Raw genomic sequence first — 15,421 nt, 5'->3', positions numbered from 1 at the left:
CAATGAGAATCAGGCCATTTTTGTTCATTAATAACATGGAGAACTTATACAGTCTTCTTCTGCAACCTGAAATGACATCAAAAATTTTGACCTACATTTTACAAGCTTACAGTAAATGTATGGCATCATTATCACATTAGAAATGAAGAAAGGGCAGCTTGGGTAGCAAAGCATGGGTTAGCTGTGTCCTCTATTTAAGATATCACCAGGCTGAAATCAGGGTGTCCTCTGGGGCTGCTCTCACACCTGAGGCTTGGGGTTACCTTGCAAGATCACCACCTCTTGGCAAAATTTCTATCGTTCTAGCTATGTGTCTGAGGTCCTTGCTTTATTGTTGCTGTTAGCAGGGGCTGCTCTTGACTCCTCGAGGCCTCCCTTAGACCACTATGTGGCCTCCTTCTCTTATAACATGGCTCTTTACTTTCTTCCACGCCAGTGGGAGAATGCTAAAAACCTCAATGGATTAGTCAGACAAACTCAAAATAATTTCCCTTTTGATGAACTCAAAGCCAACTGATTGGGGCCCTTAATTATATATGTGAATTTCTTTTGCCATATAACTTAATATAATCATATAAGTGATATCTCATCATGATTCCATATATGTATGTGTATATATATTCCATATATATATGCACTATATATACACATATATGTGATATATATATATATACACACAATAAGATAGATACATTTATATGATATATACACATATATATCATGCATATATACCCATGTATATACACATGTTGTACTTCATGTACATAATCAGCTGTAATCATGTTGCTAAGTCCAAATAATAGATTCATTTCTTTGGCTTCATAAACTAACAAATGTAGTCATGAGCCATAGAAGTGGTCAAGTAATTTCTAGCAACCAAAATATCAGACATTCAGTAGGAAAACAAATACTGAAAGGATCTTCAGTATGCTTTTTTTTTTTCTTTTAAGATTTTATTTTTAAGTAATCTCTCTACCCAACATAGGGATCCAACTCACACACAGGAGATCAAGAGTCCCATGCTCCGCCAACTGAGCCGGCCAGTCGCCCCGTTCAGTGTGTTTATATATCAGCTAAAGGATAAATTAGCTGGCCTTCCCTTACTTACCAAAATATTAAACATGGGTAAAGAGTAATTTAAGAAATATTAGTATGTTAGAGATGTAATGACTTTTCACGTGTATTCATCATTTTATATTATTTAAGATAATGAATGTTTCCAAGCAATGGTAAGTAGTTATTTCACATTTGGATTATATATATAATTTTTACCTCTCTCTCTATGCCTGACATATTCCCAGCCTGGGCCTGTACATTTTAATAATAAATCACACGCTTGTTCAAAACCATGGAAGTACCCTCTCAACTTTATAATTCATTATGTCATTAGGGGAAATATGGGGGGGCAGAAGAAAATAAAGAAGCGATAGAAGAGATAAGATGGAAGGAAAACTAAGGAGGAAAGGCTGAAACCCAGCTTATAACTATTTAGAAATTGCTCAAGTTTCAAGTCTCAAAACCCTTCAAAATTCTTTGCTCTTAGATATGTGTCTCTACTGTGCTCTTCTCTAAAAAAAAGAAGTCCTGACTTCTCTTATATTTACTCTAAATTGCCTCACTTATGAGAACCATTCCTCAGGGTATTGCTGACCTTTTCTAACCTACTACTAGTGAAGATCAATTCAGCCAAAACCTCTGAATCATCCAACGCTTGCTTTTTAATGCCTATTCATCTCCCACATTCAGCATCCTTCTCTTGTCTTTTTCTGTCACTGGCCCTGGATTCCCACTACACTGTAGCAGCTTAACTACCATCAAATTTATAGACACCACTGAAGTACCAGATGTTTTTCCGGGTCTTAGTTTTTCTGTTCTCAGTGCAAATATGCCTGGCCTGATGAATTTGTTGTACTTCACGATACCCTTCGGGTGATTAGTAGACCCCAGACCAATGAAGTGCAGACCACTCAGGTCTTCAGATACTTTTTAATGTAGCTCGAGCATCTCCCGGCATGATTAGAATATATTTCAGAAGATACAGGCTGAGAAAACCCTTTCCATTGACTCCCTCCCACTAGGAAGGTCGTCTCCTGTAACATTCAGGGCTACGTGATTCCAGGAATTTTTGTGGTTATTAAAATTTGAAGAAGAAATGAAGACAAATATATGTGTATAGATGGATGGATATAAAATACATATCCATACATGAAATATTTATGAAATTTATATATACCCATACATAAAATATATAATAGAATATAATTAATATAATATAGTATAATATAATATAACATAATATAATATGTATATTTCTCATACATCTATACGTATATACCTATAAACACCTGGATTTAATAATAAAGTTTTTAAAAGTGTATCTGAGATCTCTGCAAAAATTCGGTGTAATTTAGCTGAGGGGTTTTTAGCTATACAAACCTTAAAGTGTTTCCCTTCTGTTCAGGTGAAGTATTTGAACTTTTCTGCAGATAAACAGTAACTTTATAAAAGGAGACATTGTAGCAGGGTTTTGTTTTGTTTTGTGTATAGATGGGTACTCCACCTGTTTCTTGAGATTCCAGCTTTCTCCTTCTCAGTACAGATCAATGCAGGCCTAGAGAATGTTTTTATAAACACACCAGGGGAGCAGCAAACCCTAGGCATCAAGACAGCAAGGGCAGCGCTTTAGAATCTGAGGCTGTGGACATCTACAAGGTGAGTAGATTTCCCTGGATGACCAATAGGGAGACTCCACATAATGAAGTACATTTGCAACATGGCATTCTCCTCCCAACACTCTTTGTGTGCAGTGTGTTATCACCATGCTTATCTGTGTGCTCTATTATTTTCATGGCATATAGAATGGTCAATATATGCTGGCCAATTTTTTAAAAATAATGTCAAAGTTAAAAAAAAGTTGAAGGAGCAGTGCAAATAATTTTCTTCACTCAGCTCTCCCAATTGTTAACAATTTACTACATATAAACTATACACTACATATATAGTATAAACTGTAGATAAATATATAAAATATAGTGTATATATATATATATACACATATGCATGTATGTGTGTGTTTATATCTATATTCATATATGAGTTCATATATGAATACATATATGAATATATCTATATACATATGCATATATATATACAATGAAAGAAGTCATGGCTTCTTTTAAGGGAATATATAATATTCTCCAGCATTAATGTAACTACTGAAGTTTCCATGCCTTGAATTTACCTCTCCTTTACTCCCTTAAGTTTTAAGAATAGAAAATAAAGTGCACTATGTGGCTTCAAGCTGTAATTTTCATTGAAATTATTGAAATCATAAATTGCAAGTGGGAATCAAAAGATGAAATTACAACTTTTCTAATACCCCAGCCAGGTACACTTTATTTTTATATAATGGATGTTTCTGCCAACTCCACCAACGCCAAATTTGCACACAATTGCCATTAAAAATAACTTCTTTTCCCTTTATGTAAAGAAAAAGACAAGAACAAGGACAAAGTTTAAAACTTTTTCCACTTTCAAAAAAAACATTTAGGCACAAATGATTTTTTCAATCATTAAAGTTAAAAAAGGAAAATAAAAATTAATAACAATAATTAATCAATTAATTAATTATTCATTTACCACACGAGAGGGTCTAAGTAGATGCTTCTTCATTCTTTCTGCTTCAGAGGAATCCTTTTTAAATGACAGTGTTATATGAAGAAAGAAGATAGAAATGTAAATGGTTTGAAAGTATATTTTTAAAAAGACTTTAAAACATTTTACAATAGACCTGATATAAGTATCATTTACTCATTAAAGATGACAATACTTTTAAAATCATGATTCCAGGAAGCCTTTAAAAAACCACAGTATAAATATTCTAGCACCTGACCTGCTTTTAGTTAATATTCTAGTAATTAAAGACTGGATTTCATAGGTAATACATGGGAGGTTGAGTATGAATATACTTACGTCACTCAAATAAAAATTACAATTACACTTTGGGAATGGATAAACTGACCAAAGGACACATTATATTAAAAATGATAAGTAAAAGACATTGGAGAACATCTATATTTAAAAGATTGGCAGAGACAGACACAGACTCCAAGACAATCATACTAAAATATCACATGACACATGACGCAGAAAAGAGAAATCCAAAGTTGGGATTCATAGGTATCCATCCACTCAAGATAAATTAAGATCTATGTTCGCACAAAGATTTGGATGTGGGTGTTCACAGCGGCATTCATATTAGTGAAAGAAATGTGGAAACAACCCAAATGTCCATCAATTAGTAAATGTATACACATAATGGTGTACCCATACAACAGAATACTATTGAGTAAAAAAAAAAGAAGACAGTATGATACAGGCTCCCACATGAAGAAATCCCCTCACGTATAACTGAAATAAATCAGTCATAAAAGATCACTTACTGTATGAATCAACTTACATAAAATGTTCAGAAAAGGCAAATGTATATGTATACAAAGTAGACTGGAAGTTGCCTAAGTTCGGAGGTAAGAATAAGGAGTGGGTGCTAATGATTTCTTTTTGGAGTGGTAGAAATGTTCTAAAATCAGATTGTGGTGCTGCTTGGCGACTCTCTGAACCTTTAAAAATGATTAAATTGCACACTTTGAATAAGTCAATATTGTGATATGTATGTTATAATCAATAAAGTGGATATAAGTTTGGTTGGGATTCAAAAAACAGAAAGATCAGTTGTAGTTACAGGAAGACTTCATGGAAGAAAAAGTATTTCAGAGATTTTAGCTATGATCATTTTATCTATTTGTCATAACTGTCTCCATATGAAAGGAACAAAGGTAGCATAAGTAAAAGTTATACTTGAATTTGAATTAAATATCAATATAATATGAAGATAAGTATCTAAGTATAAGGGATGAGACAAATAACAAAAATATCTAAGTTTCAACTGCAAACCTTTGCCTTGCAAACCCTAGGAGCAATGTGAGATATCACAAGATTATACAATTCTCATTGTGTAAGCAATACAGGACATGGTTATATAAAATTGTAGGAAGATTAGTGATGTCTCATAAAAAGCAATGTAATTCAGAATGGCATCCAGCTTCTCAAGAATATGACTGGAAGCCAGAGGATAGCAGATTGAATCCCTTTTAAATTCAGAGAGGAGACAATATACCTAGCTAAACTATGAATAAAGTGTGTTAGAACCAAAACATTGTCAGGTATACATGTTTTTTAAATTTTACCCCATCATGTGTCTTTTTCTTTTCTTTTGTTTTCTTTTTAGGTTTATTTCTTTGTGAGACAGAGAACACAAGTGGTGGAGGGACAGAGAGAGAGGAGACAGAGAATCCCAAGCAGGCTCTGTACTGTCGGCCCAGAGCCCAATGAGTGACTCAAACTCAGGAACCGTGAGATCATGACCTGAGCTGAAGTCAAGAATCAGACGCTTAACTGATTGAGCCACCCAGTTAGCCTCCCCCCCCCCATCATGTGCCTTTCCTTAGAAAGCTACTAGAGTTTCTAATTCTGAAATGTTAACTCAAACCAAGAAATAAGAAGATAACTTATCCAGGGAATATAACACAACTGATTGCTGATTGAAATAACCAGATGAGCAACTGTGCATTTCAACCAGCAGCTGGCAACTTAGCAGCCAGTCTAGACGGGAGCACAATAGGATCCTAAGGAGGGAGATCTCCACCTAAAGGGCCGGTGGGAGGGAGAGACAAATTGCATAGATAGAAATGTTTGGAACTGTATTCAAGTTTATAGAAAACAGAATGTTAATGTTAGGTGACATAATAATAATGTAAACACTGACTGTTGATTTAACAAAGTAATGGAAACACAGACAATGAGAGAATATCGAGAGGGGAAACATTGCATGTTGATAGAGCAAGTGTAAGAAAGCTGAATTATCAACTACCAAAAAAGAAGTGAACAGATAATGTCCACACTCGAAAAATCAAGAAATAGTAGTATAAACATGGATTTAACGATATAGAAATGAAGATTAGGAAAGCGTATCTGAGAAAGTCATATTTTGGGACCTGATTTTGGACAATAGGGAGAACTAAGCAGCTGAAGAAGTTATTTTACTGTGTGACGAAGAGTGCTATTTAATTTCACTTTACAACATTTATATAATTCTATTTGATATAAGTAAAAAATTAATTATAAGGAATTAAAAATACGCTACAAGAAGTCTCAGTTTTGTCGACTATATTATAGCAGGCAAAATGTGTGTTGACAATATGGATTAGCAGTTTTCATTCACATTTATGTAAAACTCCCACACCAATACCAATAATGGGAAATCAAAGGGGACATTAGTTCTACAAGAATTAATGCTTTTTCATTTCAATAAGTGAGAAAATTCTGGATGAACAAGAACAAATGCTACTATATTTTAATGATACACACAATTTCTCAGTAATAATGTGACTTTAAAATTATATGAGGCTATATAGTTAAACAAACAATAAACATATATATTCATAGATAAATTATATATAAATTCACATATTTATATCTGACATAGATATAGACATATAGTATTTCAGTAAGGGAGTTTCATTAAAGCCTTATGAAGTGATTTGGGATAAAAATTTGGCATAGTATCAACAAGGTCACAAAGATTTAACTTAGAGTGGCTGAGGGTCCCTATTAAATGTAGCCAAATGGTCAGGATATAATCAACACTTATATCCGGGTTTTTCTACTCTTATCAAGTTCATTGATAATTTACCTTAATATCAAGTGGGAAAAGTAAATTGTGTCCAAAAATTTTAAATAGTTAAACTATAAAAGATGTGGCATAACTTGCTTTGACATTTATTTTTTCCTCTGCTGATGGTATAAGAGATGTCTGGGCCTCAGGAAAGAGAATTTCAGTCTTTTATCACAATGACGCTACAAATATGTATACAAATACGGACATTTTTATATTACCAATTTTATATTGTTTATTATTACTAAGAAGCATTCTTTTGCATTTTGCATAGGTCATATAGTCACATTTATAAATGTTGAAAATACAGAGAGAGAATGGTTTTCATGATGTAAATAATTAATTGATATTGTGTTTCTTTGGGACTAAAATAAATAAATAATGTTCACGGCTTTAAAAAAAAAACTGTAGGACAGTTCTTTACCTCTTTCCACATCTCTCTTCTGAAACAACCACCACAAAAATCATCCACTATTGTGCATTTCACACACACACACACACACACACACACACACACACACAATGTCAATGATAGATTAAAGCAAGAAGATAAAAATCTCACATCTTTCCCATTCTTGGTAGTACATCCCAATGATGTTTCATATTTTTCTGTATGCTTGTGTTTGTCAAGAGGCTTAGCTGCAACATTTGTGATGTAAACTTGTTCCTGCCAAATTAAACAATTCCATTAAATATTGGGATGATACATAATACATTTATTTAAGAGACAAGTAAGTAAGGGTTATGCCTAGCATGAAAAAAGAAAACTTCACCATTGTCTTAAGGCATACCTGTAAGTGTATATGTATATTTTTAATTTACACACACACATATATAAGTGTATAATTATATTGAATATGTATATCTTAACTGAGTATAGTATCCATTCCCTAGGAAAATGTTAATTTCAGTACCTTACCATTCAAATCTGAATATTTTAAATGTTTCAAAACACAATTAAGAATTTAGCTAATAGACAAATTTTAAAATGTTAAGATTATTACCTGAGACTATTACAATATTCGTAAATAATGACAACGCAAAGAAAGATTTTCGTTGCACACTTATTAAATGTCAAGTATTATTTTAGTTCCTTCGATGCAATAATGCTTTACAGACTTATGGCATTGTCACTGTTTGTATCTGCCTTTCATAAATGAGAACTCGAGTATCACACATATGATAAATTCCAGAGTTAGAATGTGTATCTGCTACACAAAACACCCAAGTATCTAATCAACATTTGCATATACTAAGAGTACTTTTATTTTGCATACTAGAATTACATAGGAAATAATGTCGTATTTCTAAGGTATATTTTTCTTATCAGATCAAAACTTTCAAGGACAGCCACTGTCTTCATGTCAGGATTTATGCTGACAGTCTTTTTCCTGCTGGAACTTCTTTTCTCTGTCTTATATCAGCTACTTAAACATATTAAAACACACCTATTAAAACAAAACATTTTTATTGAAGGCAAATTCGTGCACCTGGCCAAAAGATATTTTCATTCAAATGGAAAATTGTTATTTTATGCTATTTGTATTGTCTCGGAAAGCAAACACAAATATTGTTACCATAACAACATCTGGGCTTCTGATTTATTTATTATTAGCTTTTTAGTAAATACTGTGAAATGAGCACAGTAGTTGGATTTATATCTCCAAAGAGTAATAAGCAGGAGACAATTAACTGGTAATTATTTCCACCTGCTGAACTCTATTTTGAGGAGATTTGATTAATTAATAGCAAAGATCTGTCATCATTAGATCCAGAGTCTTTTATTTTTCTTTTTCAAAACACCAAAATACTGTTACCATTAGTTTGGAACAGAGACTCCCGTCTATTTTCTGGGTCATTTCTCCTGAACTCATTACCCACCTAATTGGAAAATGTGGCTACTGTTAATCAACGTGAAAATGTGATTTTACTTAAAAAAGTTTACCATAGTTTTGAAAAATGGAAAAATGTATTTTAAAAAAACAGGAAAATAGCATTTGAGATGGCTGTACCCAATATTTAACATTTTTTCAAGGGTGGGGGTACTTTTATTAAAATCAAATATATCTATAGAAGGAAATTTAGCAATGTATTGAAATTCGCTTGTGTCCTACATGGACCTTTACTGTTGTTACTTCTGTTTGTTGTTGTTGTTGTTGTTGTTGTTGTTTGTTTTTAACGTTTATTCATTTTTGAGAGACAGAGAGGACACAGCGTGAGCAGGGGAGGGGGAGGGAGGGAGGGAGACAAAATCCAAAGCAGGTTCTGGGCTCTGAGCTGTCAGCACAGAGCCCGACGTGGGGCTCGAACTCACTGACTGTGAGATCATGACCGATGAAGTCGGACACTCAACCGACTGAGCCACCAGGTGCCCCAATGTTGCTTCTTTTGTTGCAAGAATAGTACATGGCAGTCTTTTAGGTCATTTAGATCTGGAGTTCTTCCTGATTTAAGATTGTGTAGAAACGAATAACTCTATTTCTTGGCTCACCTTTCTTTCTTCCCAGATTCATGCGTTGCAATATTGTATGAACTTCCTAATCATAGCATACAACCCGGGGCGCCTCTCCCATGTTTAATCTTCATTATGTATGTTAGGCAATAAACAAAGGCCAGCATGAGTGTTAAAAAGTAGCAAAAATGCAGAGGATTGTTTTTTCGTAAAAAATTCATGAACATGCTGGCACAGTAGCCCAACTGTGAGTGTTAGGAAATTTCATAAATTTCATAAATCCAAATTGACAAGTTCAATCTCGCAAATGCTATGTGAATCAAGTCGAAGGAATTCATCATGCTTTCCATGTCATTCGGAGGAAAAAAATCATAGTCTGAAAAAGTAGAAAATATACAGTAATGAGCATTTGCATTTCTGAAAGCTTAATTTCCTTACTTTTGGATTCAGAGCATAAAACTTGCCTTTTGTCATTATAAGTGCTGGCTGGAGGAGAGGAGGCAGAGACTTCTTCAATCCTTCTTATGATTTAGTTGCTATATTTTATCAGAATTCATGCTCTGCTTGCCACAAGTATGCCATTTTGATATGTATTTAGCTAGCGTGCTGGGAGGGCAGTTTGGGAGATTGTGAAGAAATAACCCATAGCTCAGGTGTGTTACAGGCGTGATGCAATCTCTCTGTTTCTTTTCTCTTTTTTAACATTTATTTATTTTTGAGACACTGAGAGACACAGAGTATGAGCAGGGGAGGGGCAGAGACAGAAGGAGATACAGAATCCAAAGCAGGCCCCAAGCTCTGAGCTGTCAGCACAGAGCCCGATGCAGGGCTCCAACCCACGAACCATGAGATCATGACCTGAGCCGAAGTCAGGCGCTTAACCGACTGAGCCACCCAGGCGCTCCATCAATATCGCTATTTCAAACAAGCATGAGACAAATTTTTCAAATAAATTAAAAAATATATAAGCCCAGTTCACAGGCAGATAAGTTGCCCCCCTTAATAATCTCTCTCCTGTAAAGGGTGTTCATCCACCCCACTGTCATTCATAATTTAAAAGTGTTAACTTGAAACCACCTCCAGATAATGTCATCTTGCTTTACATTTTCTCCTGAACAAGGAATGTTCAGAACTGAATAAATATTGAGATTTAGTGTGATTATCTGTCAATAAAGGAGGCGATAGCATTGTTATCTGAATTTGGAATATGCATACACAAACATTTGAAGTCACGGTTTAAAGAGAAATGGACAAGTGATTATTTTAAATGTTCCTGGATCTCACAGCGCTGTGGTTGGCAACATTTCCTGAAGCTGCCAGACAATTTCTCAGCCACAAATAATTAGTAGTGAATTTATTTTAGACACTGACGTTCCCAACCTGATTTGAGCCCAACAGAAATTTCAGTTTTCCCATCTTCCCTGCAGTTTCGTGGGTTGGTAATCATTCTTTCTCCAAAATGTTTATTTTTTTCAATGATATCATATTCAAGATTTTAATTTTAATTTATTTTCCGTGAAGAAATAGGAGAAGAGAGAGGAGGGGGAAGAGGGAGGGGGAAAGAAAAAGGGAGGTCCATTCGTGTCTAAAGCAATATGGTTTTTAGGCTTTAAAAGTATGGGATGTGGGATCTGACCACCGGGGTTTAAATTCAGATTCTGCTGGGTTAGAGGTGCCTGACTTTTGGAAAATTACTAATCTCAGCCTGTGGCGCAGTTTCCCCATATGATAAAGGAGTGAATTATCTACCCTTTGAGCTTTCTGTGAAAATTATATGGATTAATTTCATGCCAACTTCTAATCATGGAGTCTGGCATATAATAAACTCAGTAACCCTTAGATCTTAAGTAACAGTGATTCCGTGGTCCTTGCAACTAACCTTGGTCAGGCTTAAATCTAAACCAAGCCCAACTCAAAACTACTTATTCCATAAGGAAATAAGCCATCAGATATTAATGCAATTTGTTGTTCTGGAATTTGGGCTCAAGATAAAGCAATTTTAATTTAGGGAGTCATACTCTGCGCTCATAATGAAATTCAGTTCTCAAGGTGTCTTGATGACGCATCTGGAAAAAATGGAATTCCTTGGCACAGAAACCATTTCACACAGTCATGTCTGATTTGTGACACTGCTGTTTGGCCTCACAGTCGATGTTGTGATAGAACAATCCAGATGTGCAGCAAGCCCTATGTCCAATGTGGTCTTACTAATGCACAGTGATGGGGCCAGTCCTGGTGACGTTGTGGATAACCAGAACAGAAGAGGGAAACAATGCAGATGGTGAGTCAGATGTGTGTCTGCAGCATAAAAATGCTTGCAGACCACGGATGCTTTGCAATTGTATTCTATGGCCTTTCCATAACATTTTATTTAACAAGGTGGGAGTGAATAATCTAAACAGAAGTGATCCATATCTACCAGGTGCACCTACATCTGAGACTGGAAATTGACTCTGAACAAGAAAACATTTTCAGTGGGAAAAGGCCAGCAGGGCTTCGGGAGTAGGTAAAACAGAGGTATCATTGGAACTCCCTAATCCTCAAGGACTTGATTTCCTACCTCAAAGCCCGTTTATGATGTGACTTGGAAAACTTAAATTCTCCTGTTTCCATCTTCTCATCCTGGAGAAGGGAGGATATTGTACCCTGGCATGGAGGTCTTATGAGAATTTAATGAGTCCATGTATGTAAACCACTTCGAATAATGCCTGGCAATGATAAACCCAAATCAATAACTGGAGCAGATGCAAAATGCAAACAAAGTATGTAGAGATTCGGAAGAATGGAGAACTAGGAGATCTTAGTTCTCTAGGGTGGACCAAGTACCTGGCATACTATCTTATCTGACTCTGTTTCCCAGTCCCACCTTGCCAGCTCAAGGCTACCTTGTTGACTTCCATGGGCCCTTCCTCTACAATTTTTGAATTATATTTTATGGTAATATTTATAGAAAGGCAAATATACTAACATGATTAAAACTTTTTTTTTCAACCTAAAAACTCAGATTCTTGTTTTCCCCTTATTTTACAAGAAATTAAAACATGTTTGTTAGCCCCTGAAAGGACTGTGGGCCCTAGCCATTGTGCCTAATGGAGAAGTCAGCCCTGCACCAAAAGCTGTCATTGCCATTTAACTGTTGAAAATCAAAAAGGTTAAGAAACTGAATGAGATTTATATATTTAGTATATGGCAGAACAGGGACTTAAACTCAAGTTTAATTCCAAAGTTCACGTTCTTCGTCCCTTCTCACTCAGTGCTTCTCAAGGGATGTGCATCTGAAATGGTCTAAGTTTGTCATTAGCCACAGTCCCTCATTCCATTCACAGGGCCACCTTCTTCCTGTTGACTTTCTTTTGCTAGCATCCCTGTTCCTTCCTCCGATTTCTGATCTCTTTCTTCAACATCCCTCAAAAATGTCCTCTTTTTCCAGTATCAAAACATTCATTCTCTCCTAGTTAGTAACCAGTTATTAAAATTATTGAAAACAATCCAGTAGACTACATTCCCCAAAGATATTAATGACTGAACAATGGCACATGTTTCTCACTGAAGAATATTCTCATTTTAACTTGATTGCATCTGTAAAGCCCCTGTCTCCAAATAAAGACGCATTCTAAGGTACTAGGAGTCAGGTCTTGGACATAAGAATGTAGGGTGGCCCCAATGAACGTACAACAAAATATTACAGATTGAAATACCATAAAACCAATCGTGGAGAAAGTTTTGGTTAGAAGATATTTTCTGAAACCACTCTATAAAAACAGTCCCCTCATTTCCAAGGGCAATGCATACATTCAGACCCATACATTCTTTGTTTCACTATAGCACCACCTTTTATAGATAAACACATATTAATACTATCAAGCACTAGATAATTATGCACCTAAACAAGGATTTTACAACTTTGAAAATATTGGCACTTGGGGCCAGAAACGTTTTAGCTGTGGGGGGTGTCCTGTGCATTGCAGTACATTTAACCACATCCTTGGCCTCTGCCCACTCGATGCCAGAAGCATCCCCTTCCCTGCCACGTTCTGACAACCAAAATTTTCTCCAGATATTACAAATGTCCCCTGAAGGAAGGAAGGGCAAAATTACCTCCAGGTGAGAACCAGTGGTTTAAACAAATGTAATTGAAATGCTTAGGCCAACAAGGTATTATAAAATTTATAGAAAAAATTCTAATAATTGATAGTGATAATCTTAAACGAATTGTAAAATCTTTTAGAAAAAAGCTATAATCTTTTTTCCTTTAAGACATGGTTGGAGCTAAAAGAGATCAATCATTAATGCCTAGTAATAAGGCAAGGACAGAGACTTTATGGCAATTAAACAAAAAAGCTGACTGTAATTAATGATTGATAACATGGGAATTGTCTCTTGGCCTCACTCCTTACACTGGAGGCTGAATTGTTTGCCCCTTTGCATCTCAATAATCTTTCAGAAATTGTTTGTAGTATTGACACACACAATTCATTATAGTGTATTTGTGTGAAATGTCAAGGAAATCGTGCCATTTTGGAAGCCAAAAGACCTTAGGTCTCTTACTTCTGTCCCTGGTCTGCCATTATTTATGATATACATTTATTTTTGCTTGCCTCCATGCATGTGTTCATCATTCATTTGCTCATTTATTCATTTGTCAAATTTGGTGAGTACCTACTGAATCCCAGATGCTATGCTAGACATCATGGAAGCAAAGTCATTAGAGCTACAGGTACATTCGTTATGTGCTATTATTTAGGCAAACAAAGGATGGAGAGGGGTCTGAGAACTTGTCTAGTAAAATCAATTATGCTGTAGTAGTTGGTCCGGAGAAGAAGGAAATGTAACCCAGGCTTATGTAATATGAGTGGAGGTCAAAGATTTTTTTTTTGTCTGATGATTGAGGGAACACTTTTGTTCCTGTTGGACATGCATGAGGGTGCCGATAGCCATGGTTGTCACCGGCATCTGACCCACAACCTCAGAGAGGATGTGTCTTGGGTTAAGGGAATCAGAACTGCAGAGCAGAGAGATGAAAGGCAGCTGGGTACTTGATGGCATCATTAAGTAACCAGACACACTTTTTTTTTTTTTTGAAGCTTGAAACGCTGCCGCTATTTTCTGACACGGTGTCAATTATCTCTCTTTTAAAAAAAATTGTATAGAGTGTTTATAATTTGCTACTAAAAGCATCTATCCAATTCAATCCTCCTTAGACAAAGATAGTAAATTGGAGGTGGTAATGTCTTTTTTTTTCAATTTCTTGAAACTCTTTATTTAAGTCGGTTAAACATAGACCCTTGGTTGATGTAAAAAACAGAAAGTTTATAGACGACCTTTAGAGTAGAAAACACATTGATGTGCTGTGGGTTGAGCTAATCCCTTTCTCTCCCTATCAAAGCAGAGTTCTGTGACTTCTGTGCAGTTTTCTTTCATTTAGTGCAAAATGAAGGGACAGCCTTGAACTTGCCTGACAGCCTTTAACTGCACCACATTGATGGTCCGATCATTCTAATCAACACCTCGTCATTTCCATACCTCTTACATTTACACCTCAGCTCTCACACCTCAGAATGGCTTTGGTTGTCGGTCTTCTTTGTGAGCTAAGGAATAGAAATATTCTTTAAAAATAAAATGCATTTGTTGGTCTGGAAAATATTTTTTCTTACAGATTAAAATTCAGAGACTTCAAGCCTTTGAGGAAATTGTAATGCACAAGGATTCCTGCTTTTCCTGTATGTATGGTCTGTCATACAATGGTATTGATCCTGACCCAAGCAGGACCCAGTGAGAACTTTATGATGCTCCTATGTTCCCTCTTCATCCGTGTTCTCATCTTTTTTTTCAATTCACCTTAAGAATCTGTGAAGCCTTCCTCATTCCTGTCTTTCAGCCAGCCTGATGAATGACTTTTCAAACATTACCGTATCATCCCCTCAGCATCAATTTTCGGATCAGCAAGCTCTGCAAATGGTTTATTGTGATCAAATATATCAAGGTGGAAGACTGTATTTGATAGAAGAAGGTAGGAATTGTAAATTCCTGAAAATTGTCACATTTTTCATTGATGGTATTCGTTGACAAAATGCAAATGTAAATAGAACCAATCCCCAAGGTTTGTTTAACTTTACAGGGTATCTACCTCTCTCTCTCTCTCTCTATCTATCCATCTATTTATCATCTATCATCTGTCTATCATCTATCTATTGACTTATATATCTAAATGTCTGAAAGAAATTTCAGCTCTCAAT

This window comes from Lynx rufus, unplaced genomic scaffold, assembly GCF_022079265.1.
Source record: "Lynx rufus isolate CCGP_SWC_20201006 ecotype Redwood Valley unplaced genomic scaffold, mLynRuf1.p SCAF_17, whole genome shotgun sequence".
In the NCBI taxonomy this organism is placed as follows: domain Eukaryota; kingdom Metazoa; phylum Chordata; class Mammalia; order Carnivora; family Felidae; genus Lynx; species Lynx rufus.
The sequence above is the reverse complement of the archived record's forward strand: the minus strand, read 5'-3'. Positions refer to the sequence as shown.